The sequence below is a fragment of the Oryctolagus cuniculus genome, chromosome 7, assembly GCF_051225735.1.
Source record: "Oryctolagus cuniculus isolate XC-2025 breed Fujian yellow rabbit chromosome 7, ASM5122573v1, whole genome shotgun sequence".
Classification (NCBI taxonomy): domain Eukaryota; kingdom Metazoa; phylum Chordata; class Mammalia; order Lagomorpha; family Leporidae; genus Oryctolagus; species Oryctolagus cuniculus.
In genome coordinates, this window is record NC_142873.1 from 145,520,685 (window position 1) to 145,533,916 (window position 13,232).

Below are 13,232 nucleotides of genomic sequence, written 5' to 3' on the forward strand. Positions count from 1 at the left end.
TTGTAGCCATTGGTGGGGAATGAACCAGAGGATGGGAAGATCTCTCTCTCTGTAATTCTGTCTTTTGAAATAAAAACTTTTTTAAAAAATGCTGAGAATTAGTTCTATTATTGATGAACATTTAAGAGGCCAACCTCCAGGTAACACCACAGGACCTCCTCCTTCTCAAAGGAGTAAAGTATCCAGACCTATAAACTTGCCCGGGGTTCAACAAGAAAAGGCTAATACATTGTACCAGGGACACCTGGCTTCTGAGCCAAGAACAGACTCAAAAGAGCAGCAAGATGACAACAGGAGACAACTGTGAGGGCCAGGAATGTGTCCTGAAATCCTGGTGGGGCCTACAGCTTGCAGCAGAACTCAGAGCCCAGGTTGTCTCGGCGACCAGGAGGCTCTCACGTTCCCACAGTTGCCTACTCCTTATCAAACTGCCAGCTTCTGGTAACAAGAGCTACTAGCTCACAGGAGAAAGCAATTAGTATTTCAGAACAGAATAGGAATCAAGGATCCAGCCACAAAACAAGAACTTGGCTCTGTTCACATGGCTTTGAAAAATTAAGTGTTTTGATTTGAACATACGTGTGTGTATGTGTGTCTGTCTTTTACAAGCACTCTTATGGGTAAAAACATTTCAGATAATACATGTACAGCCAAGGTCCCCTTGTCTTTCTACTGTCCTCAATATGGGAACCTGTACTCAATTTGGTGTGTATTCTTAGACATTTTCTGAAAAACAGAGAGGGAAAAAAACAGCCAAAACCAAAAACAACTGAACAAAAAACACAAAACCCCTCTAACTGCTATCAGGTTAGGGCAGGGACTGAGAGGTTCCTTCCTTTAGTCACACTTCTGTTAAAATAAAAAACAGGCTTGCTGTATACCCACAAGGTGAGGGCCTGAGACCAGATTAAGGATCCCAGGAGCTAAAGAAAACCTCATGGGGCTGGCATTGTGTAGTAGCAGGTAAAGCCACCATCTGCAACAGTGGCATCCCGTATGAGCGCTGGTTCAAGTCCTGGCTGCTCCACTTCTGATCTAGCTCCCGACTAATGCACCTGGGAAAGCAGGAGAAGATGTGCCAAGTACTTGGGCCCCTGCATCCACCTGGGAGATGTGGAAAAAGCTCCTGTCTCCTGGTTTCAGCCTGACCCAGCCCATACTATAGCGGCCATTTGGGGAGTGAACCACAGGATGGAAGATTTTTATCTCTCTCCTCTAACTTTGCCTTTCAAATAAGTAAAATAAATACTGGGGAAAAAAAAGAAAGAAAGAAAAGAAAACCTCCTGTGGCCCCTAGAGGCGTCTGTGTCTGGCAAAGCACTTCCTTCCCAGAGGTGCTCTCAGTAGATCTGATGGTTTTGGTAAGGTGCCCTGAGCACAGCCACTGGCAACACCCCCATGTAGCAAAGAATACCAGGGAAGGAAGCAGCATTAATTTTCTTCTCTCTCTAATTTGAGGCCAATCTGTTAAACTTTTGTTCTCATCAGAAGGCAAATGGTCATCATGAGGGTAGTTGGTTTGAAATTCTTTTAAAAAACTTTGTTAGTACAGGAAGAGGCAAATAGTCTACTATTAACAGCAGCTATCATTGAAGCATCTACTACATGGCAGGCACTTTATGAAGTTACTTAATTTTCTACATTCTTGGCTGTAGGCACCACCTTCACTACCGCTTTGAAGAAGAGAAAGCTGATGCCAGAGAGATTGGATTACATGCCTAAGTCGTCACCCAGCAAATAAGTGGAGGAAACAAATTCTGAACTTAAGTCTGCTACACTCCAAAGCCTACGCTGTTCACTTATTCTCTTCACTTCCTGGGATACCACGTGAACTGAAGGAAAAAGGACAGACCTGTGAGCTGGGAGACCAAGGCCCATCTTTTGGAACTTATCAGTTGTGACCCTGGGCAAGCTGGTAACATGTGAAGACTGGACAAATCTGAGTTTGTGATTTCCCTGGGGTTTCTATACGAAACCCACTAACACTATTTGGTTTGGGTCAAATGACCAGCAGCAATACACTGGAATGAGACATAATAACACATAACCAGTATAAGATGTGAGACATATCCATCAGTCCTAGTGGCTAATCACAGTAATTATTTTTATTGGAGAATGGGAGGGGGTGGTAAGGGTACAAGTCACCAAAAGAAGTCTCCCCCCACATCTACACAAACAGATGTTACTCTGCACTTCATGTCCTTTTATTATACAGGACACACCTCTGCTTTCTACCCTACAAAAAGCAAGTTTTTCAGGTCTTTTGTTCCACAAAAAAGCTGAATATCTGGTTGTTGAGTCAGACTTCAATGTACCTAACAAGTTGTTTTCTACAACACACTTTCATAAAGACGAAGTTCAGTCCATCCTGGCTCCTACTCTACATGATGGGGGCTGTGCCCAGCATGTGAGGACACTCGCATTCTCAGCCCCCCAGCACGGCCCACCTAACAAGGGTCTTCTGCAAGGACGCCCACAGAATTGAAACAATGCCCATTCTGTGAAAAGACCTCTTTTCCTAGGTTTGCTCTCTTCCGAGTTTAATCTTGCTGAGAGATGGGAGAAGAGGATCAGCCTACTCCGTGCCCTGCCGGTTCCAAGGAAGCAGCAGGGCCAGGAGAATTTTCTCACGTGTTTCATGCATTTTATTGCTCATCTACCATGCAGATCAAAAGCACTGGAGCAAGTCCAACTATTTCACACAGAATCTCACACTCCGGGCTGGCTACAGCCCCGAAAGCCTTCATTTCTTCACTTGAAATATTGCCCAAAGTTATTTTTGGGATGTGACCTGATAGAGGAAGCCCACAGGGACTCCATGACGATAACTATTCCAGCTGTGACTGGTTGCCCAGCTCCAGTGAGTGCCAGCATGGGTTTGTCAGGCTCTGCTGACAAACAGAACTCAGCAGCTAACACCTTCTCTTCACATCACAACAAAACCATGCCTGAAATTATAGTCCATACTTCACTGGCTGAGGAGGTTGGGGTGGGGTGGAGTGTGTGTGTGTGTGTGTGTGTGCGCACACTGATGCTCTCACAAGAAGAATCACAAGTTCAACAAAAACTGGCTGCCTGATGAAGTATATTTTCAAGCAGGAAGATGCCAGACCAGAGTTAGAGGAGGGGGCTAAAAGACCTCCCAGCAGAGCCACATGGGGACGGCATCAGTTTATTTTGCCGAGCAGATTAAATAATGTTGTTGGACCAGTCTAAAGAACAGGATCACGGCAATGCTCAGAAACCTGGCTGAATCCTTGAGGAGCCCCGAGATGGAATTCTTGTACCCATTTAGTTGAAGAGCTTTTGCTGAGTTGCACAGATTATTTTGCATGTGTTTATTTGCAGGTAAACTACCTATCAAGAGAACCAAATAAACCCTACACACTTGTTTTTAGTGAGTATGAGTGTGAGATACAGAGTCTCCGTGTAGATGGTAGCAACCTTCCAACTCAGCTGTAGTCATCTGATACATTCTCAGTAACGTTTCAGTTGTACCTTCTCTTCTAAAATCTCTCTAGTCATTGTTATAAATGTCAGAAAATGCAATCTGACCCACCCCACACTAGCAGGGACTCTGGAGTTACCCACCTGCTGCACTGTTTTTCCAAGAGTGGGCTCCATCCAACAGATTAACCACCACCTATGCTTGGAGAGCAGGCTAGCTGCTGTTGGCTGAAATGCCAAGAACACAAAACAGGGAGCAGGCTGCCTCTTACTCCTGGTGGTACTTCCAGGGCAAGCATTAAGCAGGTGGTGAGGAAGGCATGTAAAGACGCAGGGGCTGGCTCCATCCTTTCAGTGCAGGACTAAGCACAACCTCCTGCATGGACGACGCTCACTGTCTGGTACAGAGAGAGTGCTTCAGGAAAGGCTCAGAAAGAAAACTATTTCCTTCTTGCCCAACCCAGTTCCAAAAACTTGGTTTGTATCCTAGAAACCACCAAATAGGATGAGACCCCCCACCAGACTCACTCTCCTCTTTTCCTACAATAGGCGATTGTTCTGGGGATAATGGTTCATTCTTCTTGGTACCTTCTGGCTGCCTGGTGGGGAACGCACAGCAGAGAGGGGTCAGACTCTTTTTGTCTCCAGAACGCTTTCAGGGGCCCAACCTCCAAGAGGAAACCCCCATATATGTGTCAGGATTCATAAAGAAAGCTCTAGGAGACCAAATCTCCAAATTCCAAAGATGCTGAAAACAAGTTAATAAAGCAAGTCCCTTTCTGTCTCTCTTTTGAAAGAAAACAGAATTTACACAAATGTAACTATCATGTTTAAAAGAATTGATGGACTCACATTTCATTTTTACTGTCACCTTCTGATATAACTTCCATTTTATCAAAGAAGAGAGAGGCTCAGAAGTTAGGTGACTTACTCAACTCGGAAGGGGCTAACCTCCCTAGGCCTCACTTAGCTCCTTTACAGAAGTAAAGACTGAAACCAGATAATCCAATTCTATAAATCTACAAGGTTGCATGTACCCCCTTGTCCCTCTCCATGCTTCCTGTAACCTTCACGGTCTATTTCAAATCAGCACTTTTATCTTAAATCTACTTTGTGCTTATGGGCATATACTTTTTCTCACTCTTGGGTTTTCTAAGGGGCACATGATGTAAGGGAGGGTGTTGGGAAGATGTCTTCGAATTGTAGGACAACAAGCAGCAAGAGAATTTCTGTAAAGGGGGGAATCTGGTTCTATTATCAAGCACAAGGGTGTGGCTCAGACAGAGACGTAAAGATATCCCTGGCCTCTAGATGGCCTCATCTCAGGAAATTTCAAATGTTCCCACTTTGTTCCTCACCCAGCCTGGCAGTCATACTTCCAAACAGCACAACAACTGGGTCTCTTGTTCAGGGTGCTGGTTTCTGAAGCTAAATGACGGGAAAGTTCCTTTCTGGAAGCAGAAGTCAGGCAAGTTTCAACCTCCTGGCCACAGATAAGCTCCAAGAATGAGCCACAGAGTTAACATACATCAGGCTGGCCAATTTCCCAGCCACCAGAGTAAACTAGGTGGGAGGACCAATTGCTTCAAGATGCACCAAAGGGGGCCGGCGCTGTGGCATAGCGGGTAAAGCTGACGCCTACAGTGCCAACAGCCCATATGGGCACCGCTTCGAGTCCCGGCTGCTCCACTCCATTCTAGCTCTCTGCTACAGCCTGGGAAAGCAGAAGACAGTCCAAGTCCTTGGGCCCCTGCACCCACGTGGGAGAACTGGAAGAAGTCTCTGGCTCCTAGCTTCAGATCGGCGCAGCTCCAGCCGTTGCAGCCCCAGCTGTTGCAGCCAGTTGGGGAGTGAACCAGTGGATGGAAGACCTCTCCTTCTGCCTCTCCTCTCTGTGTAACTCTGACTTTCAAGTAAACAAATCAATCTTAAAAAAAAAAAAAAAAGAAAGAAAGATGCACCATAGGCCCAACTATAGACTAAACTAATCTTTTAGCCTTGGGAACTTCAAAGATGACAATGGCTCTCTGGGAGCAATAGAGGAATCAGAAGCTTCCACACTGGCAGGAGAGATCTGCCAGCCATTCTGCTGAACCAGATTGCAAACCAAAGATACAGGACGATGGTCGTGACCCCTCCGGCCCCCTGTCCTCACCGGAAGCTGCTCTAGACTCAGTGTTACAGGGCTGATGGCAGTGTGCTGTTAGCTCCCCATTTTCTCCACTAGCTTGCAGGACTGGAGCAGAAAAATGCCAGGACACAAAAAAGGCAAGAAAGGTGCTTGATACTCGATAATCTGCTTCAAAGTACACTCTCGAAACCCAAACTCTGTTGGTCCTCCCTTTTTCCTTTAATCTCCAAACCCCACCTTTACCCCAGCATTTGAACTCTATACTCCCCCCAATGAGAGATGCTGACATTTAAGTGAATGAACTCTAAAACTGGGAGCATAACCCTGACTGGGCCTTGGCCACCTGAGTAAGAACTGTCGCCAGACCTGCAGCAGTGCAGCAAAGCAACGTCTGAAAAGGAGGCTGACAAGAGGCGGGGCTCTGTGTCACTGGAGAAATTTCAATCTAATTGCAAAATACAAGAACTTGCTGTTCTAACCCACCTCAGCAAAATCTCTCGAGGCAGGTCTGACCCTTTGGGTGGAGGCTAAGGGCGTTGCCGAGGTAAGAAGGAAGAAAGGCTGCCGGGCTGCTTGCATGCCTGTGGTGGGAGCCCCTGCGAACGGCAGCCTGGCCACTGCCGCAGCCATTGATTTTCCAGGGGTCGATATTCTGCTCCCGCAGGTCTGCTCGGCTGGAGGTTTAATCACATCGAGTGCTTCTGCTCAGCATCTCCCCTTCACTCCTATCCACCCCCCCCCCAAGCCAATAAAACAAACACTAAACACCACGAGTGGCAAAGGACAGATGTGACCGTTCTCCCCACAACTGTTCCCACCCCCAGAGAAATTCCAGGTGAAGCTTGAAGGGAGTAAATACAAGAGAGGAGCCAATGCTACATGGGGCAGTCCACAAGAAGCTGTGGGGAGACTCACAGGCCACAAAGTCTTTTAATTCAGGGCCCAATATCCCAACACAGACTCATCTAAAAATCAGGATATTTTACACTTATTTATTTGTATTTTTTTTTAAAGATTGAGTTATTTACTTGAAAGATAGAATTTCAGAGAGAGAGAGAGAGAGAGAGAGAGAATACTGATCTTCCACTTGCTGGTTCACTCCCCAAATGGCCTTAAAGTCTGGGGCTGGGCCAGGCCAAAGCCAGGACCTAGGATCTTCTTCTGGGTCTCTCACATGGGTGCAAGAGACTCAGAGACTTGGACCATCCTCTGTTGCTTTCCTAGGCACATTAGCAGGGAGCTGGATCAGGAGTGGAACAGCCAGGACTCGAACCAGCACCCATAATGGATGCTGTTACAGCAGGCCATGTTTTTTTGCTTTTGTTTTTTTAAACAGATGTAAACTATTTATTGGATATTTGCCACCAAATATTGCTAAAATATGGAACACTTCACGAATTTACATATCATCCTTGTGCAGTGGCCATGCTAATCTTCTCTATATCGTTCCAATTTTAGTTTATGTGCTGCCGAAGCGAGCACAGGCCATGGTTTTAACTTCCTACACCACAGTGCCAGCCCCAGGATATTTTACACTTAAAAAATTGGGTGAATAGCTGGCCTGGAAGTTGGAACGCCAGTTAGGACACACACGTCCACACTAGAGTGCCTGGCCTTGATGCCTGGCTCCGGTTCCTGACTTAAGCTTCCTGCTAGAGTCCTGTCCCACGTTCTAAGAGGCAGTAAGGGCAGCAAGTAATTGAGTTCCTACCACTCACATGGGAGACCTGGATCAGGTTCCCAGTCCCAGTTGTGTGGGCATTTGGGCAGTGACCCAGAGGATAGAAGCTTTGTCTTTCTCCTTCTTACATGAATCAAAAAACTTTACAAAAAAATTCCAGGCTTCCAACTTCTAAAACAAATAGAGGGACCGACACTGTGGCACAGAGGGTTAATACCCTGGCCTGAAGTGCCGGCATCCCATATGGACACGGGTTGGAGACCTGGCTGCTCCACTTCTGATCCAGTTCTCTGCTTTGGTCTGGCAAAGCAGTAGAAGATGGGCCAAATCCTTAGGCCCCTGCACCCGTGTGGAAGACGCTGGCTCCTGGCTTTGGATCGGCGCAGTTCCAGCCATTGTGGGATGTGAACCAGTGGATGGAAGACCTCTTTCTCTCTCTCTGCCTCTCCTCTCTCTGTGTAACTCTTTCAAATAAATAAATAAATCTTTAAAAAAAAAAAAAAAACCACACACACACACAAAAAACAGAAGATCTTCCAACTCTTACGGGCACTAATAGGTTGAAACCCTGCTCTCTGGTTTGTCCCAGTCCTCATGAGGCCTGCATAAATGACCAGCCCCCCTGTACATATACCCTGCCCCCATCTGAAGGTTCTCACTTGGGCCAGAGAATGTCTTATCCAGTCAGTAACCACCTCTTGGCCAAAAATATACAGATTTTTGAGGGTCACTAGTTAACAGACTCAAATCTGGAAAAAAAAAAAAAATGAAACTGGGTCAGAGCTGGGCCTGAGTTAGAGCAGCCAAGAGCAGTGCATATTTATGGAATGGGGCTGTTCTAATCCCAGCAGGAAACAAGAGCTCTATAAAGTTAGAGGAGGTAAAGAATTTAGGAACCATCCATTTCCTCAAAATCAAGTATTCCCCATTAGAAAGGCCAAACACACAGAGTGTGTTTCATGATGAATATAATCAGCTGTAATCCTAGAACCTGAACAAGGAGGGTAGCAAAGGGGATTGTGAGAGGACAGGACACAGGAAAGCAAGCAGCATGCTGGGTATAAGGGTAATAGGAAGGCAGCATTGCCTTAGGATTCTACGTCATCTGTTTCTCATATCTATAGCAAGCCTGGTTGCCCCTGAGGATTACGGCAATGAGAAAGCAAGCAAAGACAAGTAAAGAAAGCAACACTGGCACTGTGTTGAACATAGCTTAGAACTAGGGGCCTGACAGCTCCTTGATTTTGTAGCTTATTTTATTTTATTTTATTTATTTATTTTTTTTTATTTTTTGACAGGCAGAGTGGACAGTGAGAGAGAGAGAGACAGAGAGAAAGGTCTTCCTTTGCCGTTGGTTCACCCTCCAATGGCCGCCGCGGCCTGCGCGCTGCGGCCGGCGCACCGCGCTGATCCGATGGCAGGAGCCAGGAGCCAGGTGCTTTTCCTGGTCTCCCATGGGGTGCAGGGCCCAAGCACCTGGGCCATCCTCCACTGCACTCCCTGGCCACAGCAGAGGGCTGGCCTGGAAGAGGGGCAACCGGGACAGAATCCGGCGCCCCGACCGGGACTAGAACCCGGTGTGCCGGCGCCGCTAGGCGGAGGATTAGCCTAGTGAGCCGCGGCGCTGGCCTGATTTTGTAGCTTAATAGTTCTAAGTTGGTATCTGCCAATGGTCTTTCCCTACCATGGCCTACTGGTCTAGCAAAATTAAAATATTTAGATGGAATAGATATGAGTGGAGAATGGATAGAATCATAAGCCAGAAAAGACAGCCACCAATCCCAAAAGTCTTTAAAACCACAAGAACAGCTCTGAACACAGGGAAACCATACATAAGCTCTGGAGGAAGAATATGAAGGGAAAGGGATATTTTTGGTAACACTGCCTCTGAATGTTGTTTTCTCCCCTACTTCCACCAAAATGTAAGGAAATTACCTTTACTCCTCTCAGTAAACACTCTTCCTCCCACACTGAGGCTGGCTGGTCTTAGGGACAGGTTTGCTGACTCCCATGCTCATTCCTTCAATCCCTAGCTCCCACCTTCAGCAAGGCAAGGCTTGTTAGCTTCCTTGAGAAAGGCCAAATGAAAGGAAGGTAGCACCTTAGAGTTAAGTTCCACCTCACAGTAAGAGATTATGTCACAATACTAGCCAATTCTATGCTGATACCAGGTGGAGAAGATGGAACAGGTTTACTTCACATTAGATGGATCAAGGGAAGATCAAGTACTAGTTCCCAAAGAAACGGAACTAGAACATGTACCAACTTCAGTGAAACTTTCAGGTAAAACACCAACTATCTTAGAAACATGAGAAAAAGACAACAGAGCTAACCACATACTTGATTTATCAGGTATGTTAACATAACTCCACACCTAACGGGTCCTCTCCTCTGGAACAAGTTTGAAAGAACAGATTCTCACCTTGGTTTACAGGGCCCTACTGGTTTTTGCAAAGGCAGCCTTTTCAGGTGGACCTGGCTTCCTTCCTGTTCCAAAGACTCAAGTCCCCCAAGGATAGACAAGAAACAGACAAGAAACCATATGCATAGGTACTTTAAAAGTTTGTAGAACATGGAATTAAAAAGTAAGCTTATTTCGGTGCAAAAAAATTCTTGAAATCCATGCATTGTTTTTCCTAATATACATTTTCCCCAAGTTTTCTGAAGGCCCCTTGTATCTGGAGGCTGATTATCTGATTTTGTGTATGTGTATTTAATTTTTTGTTTTTAAACAGGACAATAACGGAAGCCAGAGAATGTACCTTGCTGGAGTAATCTAATCTGCTCAACAGAAGGTTATAAAGGCACCAACAGGAAAGGGAGTGAGTGGAGGTAAGCCACTGTCACTAAAGTGAGTGAGTTCAAATATGTTGACTAAAAAATGTCAGGAGATTAGTTTTTGAGTCTTCTTCTCATTGTAAATGCTTCTTACATCCTCTCGGGGGAACAGATCTAAGTCCAGAAGCCATAGCATCACTAATTTTGTTTAGTAATCTGAACCACATATCCCTTCATACCTCCTCCTTTTCTTTCTCCAAAGAGACCAGACTATGGAAGGCAAAATATTTTTCTGATTATGCTGTTCTTCCTTCTCTGAAGGGATCTTTTTGCTGTTCCTTGTGGAAGTTGGTAATAGTAAAAGCACTGGATTGGAAGTCAGGGAACCCCGGGCAAGTCCCTTACCCTTTATGGGCATTAGGTTCTTCATACGTAAAGTGAGAGGTAGAAGAGACAGGAAACAGGTGGTGATAGTGTGGTGAATATTCTGTTGGACTGGCTCATATTGTCTTCATTCTACTTTTTTCTAATTGTAGAGGTTAAAAAGCTAAAGATTCCATTCCATATGCAATTCAGTTTCCATAACTCTCAAGATATCAAAATATGGCACATATCATATTTGTCTCCATCATTTGTTCCCACAATAACATTTTAGCCCATTCCTCACTTAACCTGGTGCTGTTTCTGACAGCAGCAACTGCTTCTTGATTCCATCTTACTGATCTTTGGGTCATATTAAGGGATAACTTGAGAGTATGTAATCCAGTAGTGGCTCAGAGATAGGAGCTTCCCTGTAAATCAAATCTGGGTCCTATTCCTGGAGGCCAAGGCTAAAATATGCTCCCTCAATCCTTCCAATAATGTTTTAAGTGCAAATTCCATATATTAAAGCCTCTTTATAAAACATACCTAGCCTGGGTTCAGTACAGAAACATCAGATAATCCCAAGAGTAGTGTGAAGAACAGATTTATCCACAAAGTATATTCTTTTCTATGCTAATGCTTTTCTGGGGGCAGATGGGCAAGAGGGGTCCTTAAACCTTTAAACACATTTGTCCAGAACAATCGTCTTCATTTCTTCCTTTTTATAATCTCCCTCTGAAGCTCTGGGGGGAGAGGGGGTGAATCGCTCCCACAGGATGGAAGGGTGAGTCAGCACGTGCTTCTTTTCCATCCTGATGTTCTCTGTAGGCTGCTCTTCTGCTGAGAGTGGCATTACCTGACCAACCCAAAATAAGCACCATTTATACTTCAGGGAGGCTTGGTTCGACAGGGCACAACTACCTCCCTCAGCAGCAGGAAATATGTTTATAAACTCCAGGTGCAGAAGGACCAGGGTATACCAGATCCTGTGTGGCTAGTGAGTGAGGAAGACTAAGTTTAGCTCCACTTGGCTTCTTAAATCCATTTCTGGTCCACAGCTTCTTGAAGCAGTCTGGGAAGAACCTGAAACACATGGTCCAGTTCTCACGGTGTGCTTGTGGGAAAGGCACTTCCAGCTAGCACTCAGTAGGACCAGCTGACTCCAGGAGCCACCATACTAGAAGTACTGCTCATCTGCTTTTCAGTCTGAAGCTGTTCAGAAAACAAAAGGTTCCAGCAAGAGGAATCTGTGTGAGACACACAGGCAGGAAGCAGAGCTGAGCTCCCAGTGACTAGAATAGAAACAGGAAATGGGCCCAGGAACAAGCATACCGTCATCCGCTGCAAGCAGCAGCCTCCAGCAGGCACTAGGCAGTGTCAGAGCTGGAGCAGTGTGATTCAGATGGAGAAGCGCATTGGCCAGCCCTGCTAGAGAACCAGTGTTCTAGAGAAGGGACAGCTACACGCCTGGGGTACACACTGCTCTGAGCAATCTGGGTAGATATGACAGAGGGGGTGGGGATTTCCTTTTCGAGAATGTGAGAGCACCTGGGCACCAGTTCAAGGGAAGCAAGCACAGATACATGGTCACAGACATAAAGAGAACAGGTCACCAACCTCAGAGTGGCCTGACTTCTCTGGCCACTGAAATTGCTAGTGGCATTTCTGTTAGTGCTTTGAAAATAAAACATCAAAAACCTAGGCAATAACTAATGGCCCTCTCTCCTATCATAAAATGGACAAAAGAGAAAAGAAATAGTTTAAGATTAAAATCCTTCAAACATTCTGGCTTTTTAAAGCATTCAGAGGCATCCTGTCACTCCCCCAATAAACCTAGACAACAAAAAGCTGGTCCCCAAGCTCAGCTAGGTAGCAAGAAACCAGGAGCTATTCATACTCAAATATTCATATATTTACCAAATAACTACTTGTCCTGGGCAACGACAGAAGCAGGCTCAAGTGCTCAGCTAACGTACCAGTAAAATGATATGCCAGCATGAAAAAATGAGGCATATTTCAGCCTCTTTTAAAATATAAATTAATTAATTTGAAAGTTAGAATTAGAGTTAGAAAGAAATAATTTCCATCTGCTGGTTCACTCCCCAAACTGGGGCTGAGTCAGGCAGAAGCCAGGAACCAAGAGCCCCACGAGGGCTTCCCATGTGGGTGGCAGGTACCCAAGAACCTGGGCCATCTTCTGCTGCTTTTCTCAGGCCATTAGCAGGGAACTGGATCAAAAGCAGAACAGCTGGGTAATGAACTGGCGCCCATGTTGGATGCCAGTGTCACAGCCGGCAGTTTTACCTACTATGCTACAACGCCAGCCCCAGTTTTTTTTTTAAGTCCAATTTTCAAAATTAATTTTTATTTATTTGAATGGCAGAGACACAGAGATCTTCTATCCACCGGTTCACTCCCCAAATGGTTCCACAGCCAGGGCTGAGCCAGGTCAATGCCAGGAGCCTGGAATTTAATCTGGGTCTCCTAGGTGGTGTCAGAGAGCCAAGTATTCCAAGCCATCATTTGCTGTCTCACATGGTATGCATCACCAGGAAGCTGGAATTGGAAATACAGATGAGATCGGAACCCAGGCACTCTGATACGTTTGCAGGTATCCCATATCGCATCTTACCTGGTGGGCCAAATGCCTGCCCTTCTGCTGGTTTTTGAAGCTAAGGTGAAGTTTTCCAGAGAATTATTCCATTCTAATAGTCCAAGCTTTATATTTCCTTTGAAAAATTTTACTCTTACCTCTGAACATTTAACTGTATGCTCTGACACTATTACACATATGAATCACCCAGGGATTTTGTTAACAGAATCACACGCAAA

At 45.5% G+C, this 13,232-nt stretch overlaps 1 protein-coding gene and 1 non-coding gene across 4 annotated transcripts in view; both read right to left on the minus strand.

The window, feature by feature from the left end:
- The window catches only part of ARID1A (AT-rich interaction domain 1A), a 91,276-nt gene that overhangs the window by 21,737 nt on the left and 56,307 nt on the right, over positions 1–13,232 (minus strand). The gene's annotated exons all lie outside the window — the stretch shown is intronic.
- On the minus strand, positions 6,954–7,060 carry LOC127493786 (U6 spliceosomal RNA). The gene has a single exon (XR_007924330.1). It is a non-coding gene; the product is annotated as a U6 spliceosomal RNA (small nuclear RNA).